The sequence below is a fragment of the Chelonia mydas genome, chromosome 6 (assembly GCF_015237465.2).
Source record: "Chelonia mydas isolate rCheMyd1 chromosome 6, rCheMyd1.pri.v2, whole genome shotgun sequence".
Classification (NCBI taxonomy): domain Eukaryota; kingdom Metazoa; phylum Chordata; order Testudines; family Cheloniidae; genus Chelonia; species Chelonia mydas.
The window spans coordinates 124800968-124813354 of record NC_051246.2 but is presented as its reverse complement, the minus strand read 5'-3'; the positions used below and the strand labels follow the sequence as shown (position 1 = coordinate 124813354).

The following is a 12387-nucleotide window of genomic DNA, read 5'->3' as shown; positions in this document are numbered from 1 at the left end:
AGAAAACTGAAGACTCCAACAGAGGAGACTGGCCCAGGTTTAAGAGACAAACTTATATATTAAGGACTGTAAGATCCAGTGGGTGAGAACATTGCTTGATCTAAATCAGGGGTCTCAAACTCGAATCACCAGGAGGACCACATGAGCACTCGTATGTTGGCCCAAGGGCCGCATCACCCCCACCCCCCGCTGCCCCTGCCCCTGCCCCTGCCCGTGGGGTGCAGCAGGAGGCTCAGGGCAGGGGGCTGGGGTGCAGGGGGGAGGGTGGGGTGTGGCAGGGGGTTGGGGTGCAGGCAGGGGGCTCAGGGCAGGGAGTTGGGGTGCAGGAGGGGTGTGGCAGGGGGCTCAGGGCAGGGGGTTGGGGTGCAGGAGGGAGTGTGGGGTGTGGCAGGGGGTTGGGATGCAGGCAGGGGGCTCAGGGCAGGGAGTTAGGGTGCGGGATGTAGGAGGGTTTCGGGTTCCAGCCCGGCACTGCTTACCTTGAGCAGCTCCGGGGTGGTAGGGGCGCGCACCAGGGCCAGGGTAGGCTCCCTGCCTGCCCCAGCCCTGGCCCCGTGCCATTCCGTTCCGGCAAGCAGCGGGCACCACTTCCCTGCGGCCCCGGTGGAAGGAGGAGCAGAGAACTCCGTGAGCTGTTCTTGCCTGTGGGTACCTCCCCCGAAGCTCCCACTGGCCGCGCTTCCCCATTCCTGGCCAATGGGAGCTTTTATTTCATTTTACTTTATTTTGGTAACCACTCTGACTTTTTGACTATCACTTAAAATCTATCTATCAATAAACTTGTTTTACTATTTATCTTCATCAGTGAGTTTGCCCAAAGTGTTTGGTAAATCAGCTCAGGTTACAAAGGCTGGTGTATGTTCACTTTCCAATGATGAAATGGTGAACTAATTAATAAACTTACATTGCTCAAGAAAGGGTCTTGAGCCGTGCAGGATGGTATACTCCTGAAGTACAAGACTCGGAGCTGGGGGGATTTGGCTGGTGCCTTTCTCTGTAATTCATGAGTGGCTCTGGGAGCATTCATGCAATTGAGCTGGGTGTGGGGCTCCACCTGCGGTTGTGCTGAGTGATCACAGCGCCTGGAGGGGTTTGCTGCTTATCACTAGCAAAGCATTGTGAGAGACAGCCCAGGCTGGAGAGGGGCCCAGCAGGGGGCACAGCAGTCCCAGGCTGCACCCCAGGGATCCTGTCACACTAACACTGGCCTTCTCCTGGGTCTGTGAAACCTTAAGACCATTTTGGATACAGATACACACAGGGCAGTTTCTGAGGCATATCCCATACGGAAATTTCTCCAGACACAGGACTTATGTCTCTTAGGGAAACAGAAGAAATGAGACTGTAAAAGCAAGATCTGTCTAGTCGGTTTGGTCCTCCTGCAACTGGTCTGTAAATGCATCTGCCTCCTGCAGATGACTGACTCAAGGCCAACTTTGCCCAGCTGGCCAAACCTAACAAGTGATTTTCTACCATTGGAACAGCTAGTGTTCCATGGCAGGCATTAGCTGAGAGACTTCCAGGAGAGGAGACAACATTTGGGAGGTGACTCTTCTCTGGAGCAACTCTGCTGAAGTCGATGGAATTACACCAGTGTAGGTGAGAGGAGGATCAGACCCATAGCCCCTTTTGAACAAATAAATGAGCGCAGTAAATTGTGGGCTACGCAGACACACCCGAATACCCCCTATCGGTTTGTGACACCTGTGCCCTGTTTTGTGTTTTGCTTGAGAGTAACGGTTCCTTTTCATTTTCGGTCGCTTGCTGGAATAATAGGTTTGGGGTAAATTTTTTTTTTTAAATCGTGTTCTTACTGCACGGTTTGTCAAATAATCGTTTAATAATTACATTCTGGTTTTGACTCATTTTGAGCAAGAAAGCACTAAATGGTCTTATAATGTCCCGAAACTGTCAACTTGATATATAGGGTTCTATTCAGCAGAAATTATATGCAGTTTCCATGCCACAAAAGCCGCACAAGGTCCTGGATCCAGCCAAAATATTCAGCAGAATATTCTGCCAGGCCGCAGGGCCAATTATGCCAAGATGTGCAGGTGTATTTTGCAGAGAGCAGCTCAGGCTGGAGACTTCATTAGATTACTCGTCTTCTCCCACCATGTTACACTAAAGCTCGGTCACCTGAGCCAAAACTCTACATGGCCCCAGAAGCTATTTATAGATTTTCAAAGTTAATCCGTCTCAGAGATGCCATGTCCTTTCATCTGCAGGTGCATGGAGCCCCTTTCCAACATTCTGGGAAAGATATTCGTGCCCGGAACACTAATCTGACCTACAACTGGTGTACCTTGGCGTAGCTCCACTGAAGTCTGTGGAGCCACTTCCAGACACACCAGCTGAGGATCAGGCCTTTTGTGTCTTTCGCATGCATGCCTGCACTCATGGCCGTTTGCTAGAGCACCACTAGACCTGCTAAGAGGGCAGCATGCCATTGGTCTGGGTAGCTCATAGCTAAAGCTGGATTTTGCAGGACTGCAGTCACAGAAAGTGACAGCTTTACCACAAGAAATTCCTCCCCGTGGCAAGTAATGGCAGACCGGAGCATTGCTGAGCTCCATTCTGCAGGATCCCTGGGTAATACCCACTGGATATTATGCAGTCAGCAAACAGCTCCATTCTGCAGCATTCTCCACTTTTCATTCAACAGCTGGGATTTTTGCATGTGTGAAGGGGAAGGCATGTGTATCTGTGACTGCCCGGGGGTTGAAGAGGGACTTCCAGATCTGAAAGTATGAGTTGCTACAGACTGAGCTAGAGACCCAAGGCTCCCTAGGTAGAGCCGTAACGAATTCATATCCTCTGCAGATCTGCACAGAGGAGCTCCTGTAAAAACACCCTCCCCACTGGGTTATGTAGCCTGTTAATAAAGCACAATGAAAATGGGTTCAAAAATCATTTTCTCTTCCAAGGTCTTATTCATCTCCATTCACAGAGCCTCTGTCGCCCTGCACGTACATTTCATCCTTTGGAAAGACACCGGGGGAGTGGGGCTGAACATCAGAGGATGCTGTTATCCCTACAAAATCACCCTCTCCGTGGATAACCAATTCCTGAGAGATCAGCTAGACAAATCTGCTATTCAAGGACTCTTGATGCTTTGGCTAGTAGGGGAAAGGGAAGGTTTCCCATGCAATCCCATGGTCTGTCAAAGCAATTTCTGCTCTCAGATTCTTTGTCACAAGTTCATTTTATGGGCGTTGCCAGAGAAAGAAGCCAAACAAGCATCCATCGCATATTGCTCAATCCGTGAACACATTGCTTTCAAGCCACATTAGCTTCACCCAACACATTGCTGCAGATGGAGTCAATCACATCAGTATGTGACCTTTCCACCTTACGGGAGGTTGTACATGTCAATCCTGACTCCTGATGGAGATGAGAAGTCACACAGGACTTACCAAGGGGTGCTATGGCTTGAGTAGGTAGATGACCTGTGACCACAGTCAGGTTATAAGGTAAGTGACTGCCCAGTTTCATGAGTCCTGGCGCACAAGCTGGCATAGTTTATCCTTGGTGTAACTATGCTGAGGTCAATGAAGTTTTACCAAAGATGACATTGGCCCCTTGGAATCCCCCAGCTGAAGTCTAGCCAGGAGCCTCAGGCTAACATCCCTGCAAGAACAGTGCTGGATTTCTTAAAAGCCACAAGTGGCCAAGATCACAGGAGGCCGTGTTACCCCAGAGATCCCAAAGGTCGAAGGGAACCGCCAGCAGGAGCAAAGCTCCCCCAGCACGTCTCTGTTACTGTGGCACAGGTGAGGGCAGGCAGGAGGACCATCACAGGAGTCAGACGCAGGAGCTACAATGTCTGGGTTTCCTCCTGTGGGAGCAGCCAGGGAACTCATGGACCCTGGGGCGGATTCTCCCTGCGGGGAGGGTGGCACCACAGCTGCCTCCCACAGCTGTTTCGCTAGAGAAGGGAGCTTTAAAATAATATCAGCCCAGGGTTCCACAGGAGAGTGGAGGCTGCCCAAGGAAGGCACTGAATCAACACAGCTCCTGACAGGCCTGGCCACACCCTCTCCTGGGCTGGCTCTGCCCACTTGGGATACCTCTGCCCACTCTGGATACTTTGGATACATTGCGAACTCGGGTCTTGGGGACCCAGGCTTGTGGGACTCCATGTATCCAAGCCGCCACTTGAGCGTCCACACTACATTATAAACCTGGGTTTACAATTGCTGGACCCTGGTCCGCACGGCCCGACACAGCAGTGCTAATACGTCTGTACTGCACTGCGCAGTCCTTCTGACCAGTGGTGTAGTCCGGAATGGGCATTTACCAGAATGCCCCTGCCAGCATGACCTCGCACGTTCTAAAATGGCATCCTCCATGCAGTGCGACCTCAAAATGGCGTGCGCCATGAGGCAATAGTCCCAGTACATGGTTCCACAGAGAGCCAGCCCCACTACACCATTGTTTCGGACTCAGGTCTGCAGCTTGCTCTGCATCCACACTGCAAAATGACAGGTGTTGGACCCAAGACTCGGCGGGACTCAGGCTCTGACCCACTCCCTTAGCAGGGTCCTTGGTCCTGAGCACCTGCTGCCCTGAGTCGGACTGATTTGTGTGAAGGGGAATTTGGGCTCAAACCTGAGTCAGAGCCTGGGCTTAGTGTGCAGTGTAGACGTACCCATTGGGGCTGCTCCAGCTTGCTCCAGTCCCCTGGCACAGTGGGGGGTTGCAGAAGCGTACTCCACCACATCCTTACTGTTGGCAAACTTTCTGCCCCTGGAGGTCTGGAGAGTGTGTTCTGCCAGAGGAATGTCAGGGATGAATGGAGCCCATTGGCTTCCAAACTCATCTGCCCGACCGGAAGAGGGGAATGCACAAGCGGTCCAAAGTGGGGAGCTGCAAAGAACAGAGAGAGCCTGAATAGCCATCAGTGTGCCTTGAATTGGGGGAATTCGTCACCCTAGGGCAGAGTGTGAATTCATTTTGGAATAAGAACCTTGCTTTACAAATCAGAGCCAGCCCAGCCCAGTCCCCCTATGTGCTAACTTTGGAAACATCCCGTCCTAGCTACTCAGAAAAGGGAGAACGTGGAGGGCTGTGTGAGTAAAATGGACCTGGAAGCTGTGACTCTTCACACAAAGCAATGGCTTTAGTGAAAACATTTCCTGTAAACAGAGAAGATCCAGCCTGTTTCAGCTCAAAGTCATGTTTTCAGTAAGGGCTTAAGCTGATTCAAAAAGCATATCAGGGGTTGGATCTCAAAACTCATTGACAGGTCTTTGGACTGGTTCATATCGGGGGGGGGGTCTTTCCTTAGACTCTAATATGCTTTGGACCGGGCAATATCAGGAGTTTTTCCATACACTCCAATGGGCTTTGGGCTGGGCCCTCTATTGGTCCCATCTGCGTTCAAAACAACTTTCAGTTGCGTTTTATTTCATTTTACAGGCACATTAACACATTTCAGTCACGTAAAAATCTTCCGCTTTAAAAAAAAAACAAAACCCCCTCAGCCAAATAAAGTTGCTGTACCAAAGCTGTCCAGTACCGATTACATGCTGAGTAATACAGAACACAGAGGGACAGACTGTGCGACGTGAGCAGTGAAATCACTGCTCGTGGAGCTAGGCACCACTCACCGTAAGGAAGTGGTGCAGAATATGGGCTAGGATCAATATTTGATTAGACTACAGCCTACATATCTCCACTTACTTGTATTTGGTTTTTTATGATTGTTCTTCTATAGAAAGCCACACCACAAAGGCAATTCACATCGCAGCAAGCGCATAGCTGCACATGGGCAGTATGAACCCATCCTCCAGCTTGCAGGAGACACTCTCCTAACCAAAACCAGACTGGATTCCCGAATAGCTCCAACCTCATTTAAATCTCATGAAACCTACACACCTGTGTTTGCACATTCCTGCTGCGAAGCCCTGCCCAGGGGATGATGGAGTTTGTTCCACTGCTTGGGAGCGAGGTTCTGCGTGCTATTCATGATGGGTTTCCCAGGTGGCCCCGTTGGAGCTGCAGTCCGCGGAGCACATATCTGGCTAATGACAACAGGGTACTGAATTTGACTGATGTCGTTAACAATCACCTGGGCCAAGTTTGCTTAACTGGAATCGGTAAAATAACATTAAACACCCTTATAGCATCGCTGGTCCTTTTCATCTGCAGATCTCAAAGCACTTTGAAAAGCACAATTTATTATTATCCCCATTATTGCCAGTCGTTTAACATGGAGCTGAGCATTACTGGCCCACTTTTGCAAGTGGGAAAACTGTGGAATACAGACATTAAGTGACTTGGCCGCTTGTCTTTGATAGTCCTGTCAGAAACTCATCTTGTTACTTCAGCATTCTTTCACCGAGATGGTATCTTTTGCTGAGCATATTGCTAAACATTTTTCACAGGCAAATATTACGCCCCAAACATTTTTTTATGTCTTTTGGCCAATAACAACAGTGAATCAAATGAAAAATACTAATTTTGTAAACTATCCTTTGGGACTGTCTATGCCTGGGGCAGCGTCCAGCTGTATTAATTGTCTTTCCAGGAGCACTGCTGGGCCTGTTCATTGATGCCTTTAAATAGCGGAGTAAATCGTAGCTACATAAGATTTATCTATATAAAGGCTCTCAAAAGAGTACCTAGAAATACCTGTTACTGCTTCAACAGCTACAGAAATGGGAAGGGTTAGCATATGTCTCGCAGCCTGTTCTCAGTAAGGACCTGATCCTGGGTTGATTTAAGTGAATAGAAAGACTCCCACTGACTCCAATGGCTCTTGAATCAGGCCCTCAGTCATAGGGGACTTAAGTGGGGCATATAATAGCCTGGGGTTGGCCACCCACTGAGGCGCCGCAGATGGAGATCCAGCCTGGTGATAGGAACTGAGACCAATGAAATTCAGCTCAGTATTAGGATGCATGGAATGCGCAGTAACTGTTCCAAGGCAAATTCTAAGGGCTGAACTCTTCGCTCAGCTACTGAGGTAAACAGACCACAACCCCATGGGAACCCAAGAGCCGAATGTGGGGCTAGATGTTTGGTTTGGCTGTGGACTAGCTCGGTCCCTGGCCAGGACGCGCTGGTACCAGCACTGGGCAAAGTACGGCTCCGCCCAGTGCAGGCCCAATGCTCTCAGGGCACTTACGCCACCGTAATTCCTCAAACCAGCCTAGTGAGAGCGTTTAGTCTTCTCCTTTAAAAACCACACACAGAGGAACATAAAGGGGCATATCCTCTTTCCCCCATGCACAGCAGGAAGAGCATTGGCCTGGGGGCAGCTACCGCCCCAGGATGGCCGGAGCCCATGCAGCTGTTTGTGAATGCCACTCCACCCACCTACCAGGTGCATAACTGGGCACTGTGTGGGCGGGGAGGGGCAGAGGGGGAGATAAAATCCCCCAACCCAGGGCTCTGGATCCTGTCATGTGGGAACCCTTCAGAGCAGATCCTTTGCCCACTTTCATTTGTGGGGAGGGATAGCTCAGTGGTTTGAGCATTGGCCTGCTAAACCCAAGGTTGTGAATTCAATCCTTGAGGGGGCCATTTAGGGATCTGGGGATTTAGTTGGGGATTGGTCCTGCTTTGAGCAGGGGGTTGGACTAGATGACCTCCTGAGATCCCTTCCAACCCTGATATTCTATGATTCACTCCCACTCCACGCTCTGCACCAGCATACGCTTGGCTTGCGTGGAGACCCATTCCGAAACATCGAGGGGTCCATGCCAGCTCTGACTGGCAGCCCCCAATACATCCCCAGTGCAGTGCTTCCCTAGTGCAGGGGGCCTCACAATGGCCCCACCAGTTCCTGCTAGGCTTTCAAAACATTGTCCCACCAATTCACCCAATGCCCTCCCCAAATACTACAGGATCTGTCCCACCTTTCCAAAACCAGAAATCAACAGTCTCATCACCCCATGCTCACACCCTAGGTCAAGTTCACAACTGGAGTAGGCAGTGATGCTCAGGCTACCACTGACAGGCCAAGGGCAAAGCCCCTTCCAGCTGGTTTACCTCTGACTTTACAGGTCATCTGCTAAGCAGCCAGCATGACCTCTGGCCACAAGAAGGGGCAGCTGAATAGTATGAGAGGCAGCACAGTGTGGTAGACAAAGCAAGAGACTCGCACCAGGTCTGACACTGACTCCCTGTGTCATGTGACCTTCATCAATGGCATGGTATATGAAATCAGAGTCCATTTGAAACCAGAGGCATTTATGAAAGAGAACAGCTACAAACAAATAGGCTTCCACTCCCAGATCGAGTTCCAGCTTTGTCCCCCTTGTTAACCAGGGGCCGAACCAAATCTGCAACTCTATGCATCACACAGAGATTTCTAATGGCTGAATCATATATTACAAATAAATATCAGTTGAGAAAAAAGGCTATGCTGGTTAAAAAATTGACCTGGTTTAGAGGGAAAGTGAAGGCACCAGTAAAAAATAAAATATAACAAATGGAAGAAAGGGGAAGCTGATAGTAATGAATATAAATCAGAAGTTAGGAATTGTAGAAAGTTGATAAGGGAAGCCAAGGGACACAAGGATAAATCTATGGCCAGAAGAATTAAGAACAATAAGAAGGAATGTTTTAAATATATTAGGATCAAAAAGAATACTCACAATGGTACTGGTCCAGATAACTTACATCCAAGAATTTTAAAAGAGTTGGCTGAAAATCTCGTTGGACTGTTAATGTTGAATTTCAGTAAGTCTTGGAGCACTGAGGAAGTTCCAGAAGACAGCTAATGTTGTGCCAATTTTTAAAAAGGGTAAACAGGATAGCAGGATAATTACGGGCCTGTCAGTCTGACATCGATCCCAGGCAAGCTAATGAAGTGACTGGTATGGGACTTGATTAATAGAGAACTAAACCAGGGTAATATCATTAATACACATCACAAGGGTGTATAGAAATAAATCCTGTCAAACTACTTGATTTTTTTTATGAGATTACAAGTCTGGTTGATAAAGGTAATAGCGCTGATATAATATACTTAGACTTCTGTAAGGCGTTTGACTTGTTACCACACAACGTTTTGATTAAAAAACTAGAACGATATAAACTTAACATGGCACATGTTAAATGGATTAAAAACTAGCCAACTGATAAGTCTCAAAATATAACTGTAAATGGGGAATCGTCATCAAGCAAGTGTGTTTCCAGTGGAGTACCATGCGGATCAGTTCTTGATCTTATGCTATTTAACATCTTTATCAATCACCTAGAAGAAGATATAAAATCATCATTGATTAAGTTTGCAATTGACACAAAAATTGGGGGAATGGTAAATAATGAAAAAGACAAGGTCACTGATTCAGAGAGATCTAGATCGCTTGGGAAACTGGGCACAATCAATCAATATGCATTTTAATACAGCTAAATGTAAATGTGTACATCTAGAAACAAAGAATATAGGCCATACTTACAGGATGGGAGACTCGATCCTGGGAAGCAGGGACTCTGAAAACGATTTGTGGATCATGGTGGATAATCAGCTGAACATGAGCTCCCAGTGTGATGCTGTGGCCAAAAGAGCTAATACTATCCTGGGACGCATAAACAGGAGAATCTTGAGTAGGAGCAGAGAGGTTATGTTACCTCTGTATTTGGCACTAGTGCGACAGCTGCTGGAATCCTGTGTCCAGTTGTGGTGTCCCCAATTCAAGAAGGATGTTGATAAATTGGAGAGGTTTCAGAGAAGAGCCATGTGAATGATTAATGGATTAGAAGCTCATCTTAATTAATTAGCCTCTTACTCCATTTTTTCTCCTGCTGATAATAGCTCATCTTAATTAATTAGCTTCTTACTCCAACTTTTCATGTTCTCTGTATGTATGTATATATATATATATATATATCTTCTTACTATATGTTCCATTCTATGCATCTGATGAAGTGGGCTGTAGCCCATGAAAGCTTATGCTCAAATAAATTTGTTAGTCTCTAAGGTGCCACAAGTACTCCTCGTTCTTTATGCCTTATAGGTATAGACTTAAGGAGCTCAATATATTCATCTTAACAAAGAGAAGGTTAAGGGGTGACTTGATTACAGTCTGTAAGTCCCTACATGGGGAACAAATATTTAATAATGGGCTCTTCAATCTAGCAGTGAAAGGTATAACATGATCCAATGACTGGAAGTTGAAGCTAGATAAATTCAGACGGGAAATAAGGCATACATTTTTAACAGCGAGGGTAATTAACCATTGGGACGATTTACCAAGGATCATGGTGGATTCTCCATCACTGCCAATTTTTAAATCAAGATTGGAGCTTTTTCTAAAAGCCCTGCCCTAGGGATTATTTGGGGGAAGTTCTATGGCCTGGGCTATAGAGGAGGTCAGACTAGATGACACAATGATCCCTTCTGGCCTTAGCATCTATGGATCCATAAGGTCGTACCATCTATTCCATGGGGGGCAAACTGTGGAAATGACAGGAGAAAAAAATACTGATGAAAGGACAGGAGAGAAAAATACGTGATTGGCTGTGAGATTTTCTGAGATCTCTCCCCTGGGTTTTACCACTGAGAAAGGCAGTCAGGCCCATTGCTGGCTTTTATTAAGTTAATATTATACAGGACGTCATGCACCCCCGCATCTCCTGTATCTGTGCATGCCGCTTTACTCTTCACACTCCTTTGTGGGAGTGAAAAATGAGAGCTGTGCCCCTAGTCTGTTCAGCAAACCCTCAAAGATTTTCAAGTTCTATCCATTAGTAGACTGTGTTCATACAGGCCCTTCCTCCCTCCCCTCCCCCGAAAACAAGGTCTATAATCAATTTAGCATGCCTTAGCTAATCTCGGCATGAAGGATTTTACTTATTTTAGTATTAAATAACAGGTGTTCATTACAGTTTAGACAAAACGAACAAAGCCAATAAAAGCAACGTCAAGTGCCTACTGTCCTCCATATAATTTAATATGTAAAACAGTGCAGACTGTTTCAAGTTATTACTTCATAACATATAATCTCATGTTACTGGAGGGAGAGGTGAGGGACAAGTGGATTAGTTGAAAAAGCACTTGCTTTTTGCCTGTGGGACTCTGGGCTGAGCCTAGACTTACGTTGTAACTGACAAGGGGTTTGTGGTTGCATTTCTACCAGGAGAAGAGTAATTCGTGTTCCAGAACTAAATCACTTCAGAGTGAGATTATCTAATGAAGAAAGGCCAGAGCTAAAACAAGTATAAGCTAATGCCTTTCTTCCCTTTGTCCTGTGAAAACAGTATTACAACAGCTATAGGAATGGTTCAGTGAGAACTCAAAATCAAAAGTCCTAATGCACAGTGAGAACTGCAGAGAATTCCTCAGCTCCTGCATTCAAGCTGATAGAATAGTATTGCTCCCCTGGCTTCATTGTAGCTCCTGGCTGACAACAGAGGTGGGCTGTTACCTTGTGTCGGCTTCCTGACCCTCCTGAAGCCTGAAAGGACTGGAGGAACCATGGGTCTGCCTGGCAGCTCACCCTGGGGAGAGAAGATCATAGAATATCAGGGTTGGAAGGGGCCTCAGGAGGTCATCTTGTCCAACCCCCTGCTCAAAGCAGGACCAATCCCCAACTAAATCATCCCAGCCAGGGCTTTGTCAAGCCTGACCTTAAAAACTTCCAAGGAAGGAGATTCCACCACCTCCCTAGGTAACGCATTCCAGTGTTTCACCACCCTCATAGTGAAAAAGTTTTTCCTAATATCCAACCTAAACCTCCCTCACTGCAACTTGAGACCATTACTCCTCGTTCTGTCATCTGCTACCACTGAGAACAGTCTAGATCCATCCTCTTTGGAACCCCCTTTCAGGTAGTTGAAAGCAGCTATCAAATCCCCCCTCATTCTTCTCTTCCGCAGACTAAACAATCCCAGTTACCTCAGCTTCTCCTCATAAGTCATGTGTTCCAGTCCCCTAATCATTTTTGTTGCCCTCCGCTGGACGTTTTCCAATTTTTCCACATCCTTCTTGTAGCGTGGGGCCCAAAACTGGTCACAGAACTCCAGATGGTGGGGTAGCCCTTGGATATCCCTGAAAAGGCCACACAGACACAAGGATGTGTGTGTTGTACAGAAACTGGAGCTGACCAGGCCACTGGGAATCCAAATTTAAGATATAAAGTACTGTGTTTAGGCATATCCATCAAATGTTTAATTTTCCAGCTGCTGCTTTTCTCAGCAGCATAAGTTAACCTTGGTAAGAACTCCATTGTAACCTCAGACCTGCCCCGTTCATCTCCTGAATTTGGAATAGCATCAGCATTTGAGAGACTTAGCTGCATTTTCCATCCATTTCCTGTATCTGCTACATTGTTGATCACTTTTGTCCATCTGCAGGGTGTGCGAGACTGTATCTGCACGACTTCTGCTTATGGGATGGTGGAGCCCCAGAAAGAGGTGTGGTTTGAACAAAAA

General features: G+C 47.2%; 1 long non-coding RNA gene across 1 annotated transcript; it reads right to left on the bottom strand.

Annotated features, from left to right (window-relative positions):
• Window positions 1-3186: 3186 nt before the first annotated feature.
• On the bottom strand, window positions 3187-6711 carry LOC122466301. The gene is made up of 2 exons (XR_006291709.1): window positions 5881-6711; window positions 3187-4869 (listed from the first exon to the last, which is right to left on the bottom strand). It is a non-coding gene; the product is annotated as an uncharacterized LOC122466301 (long non-coding RNA).
• Between the last annotated feature and the right edge of the window lie 5676 nt (window positions 6712-12387).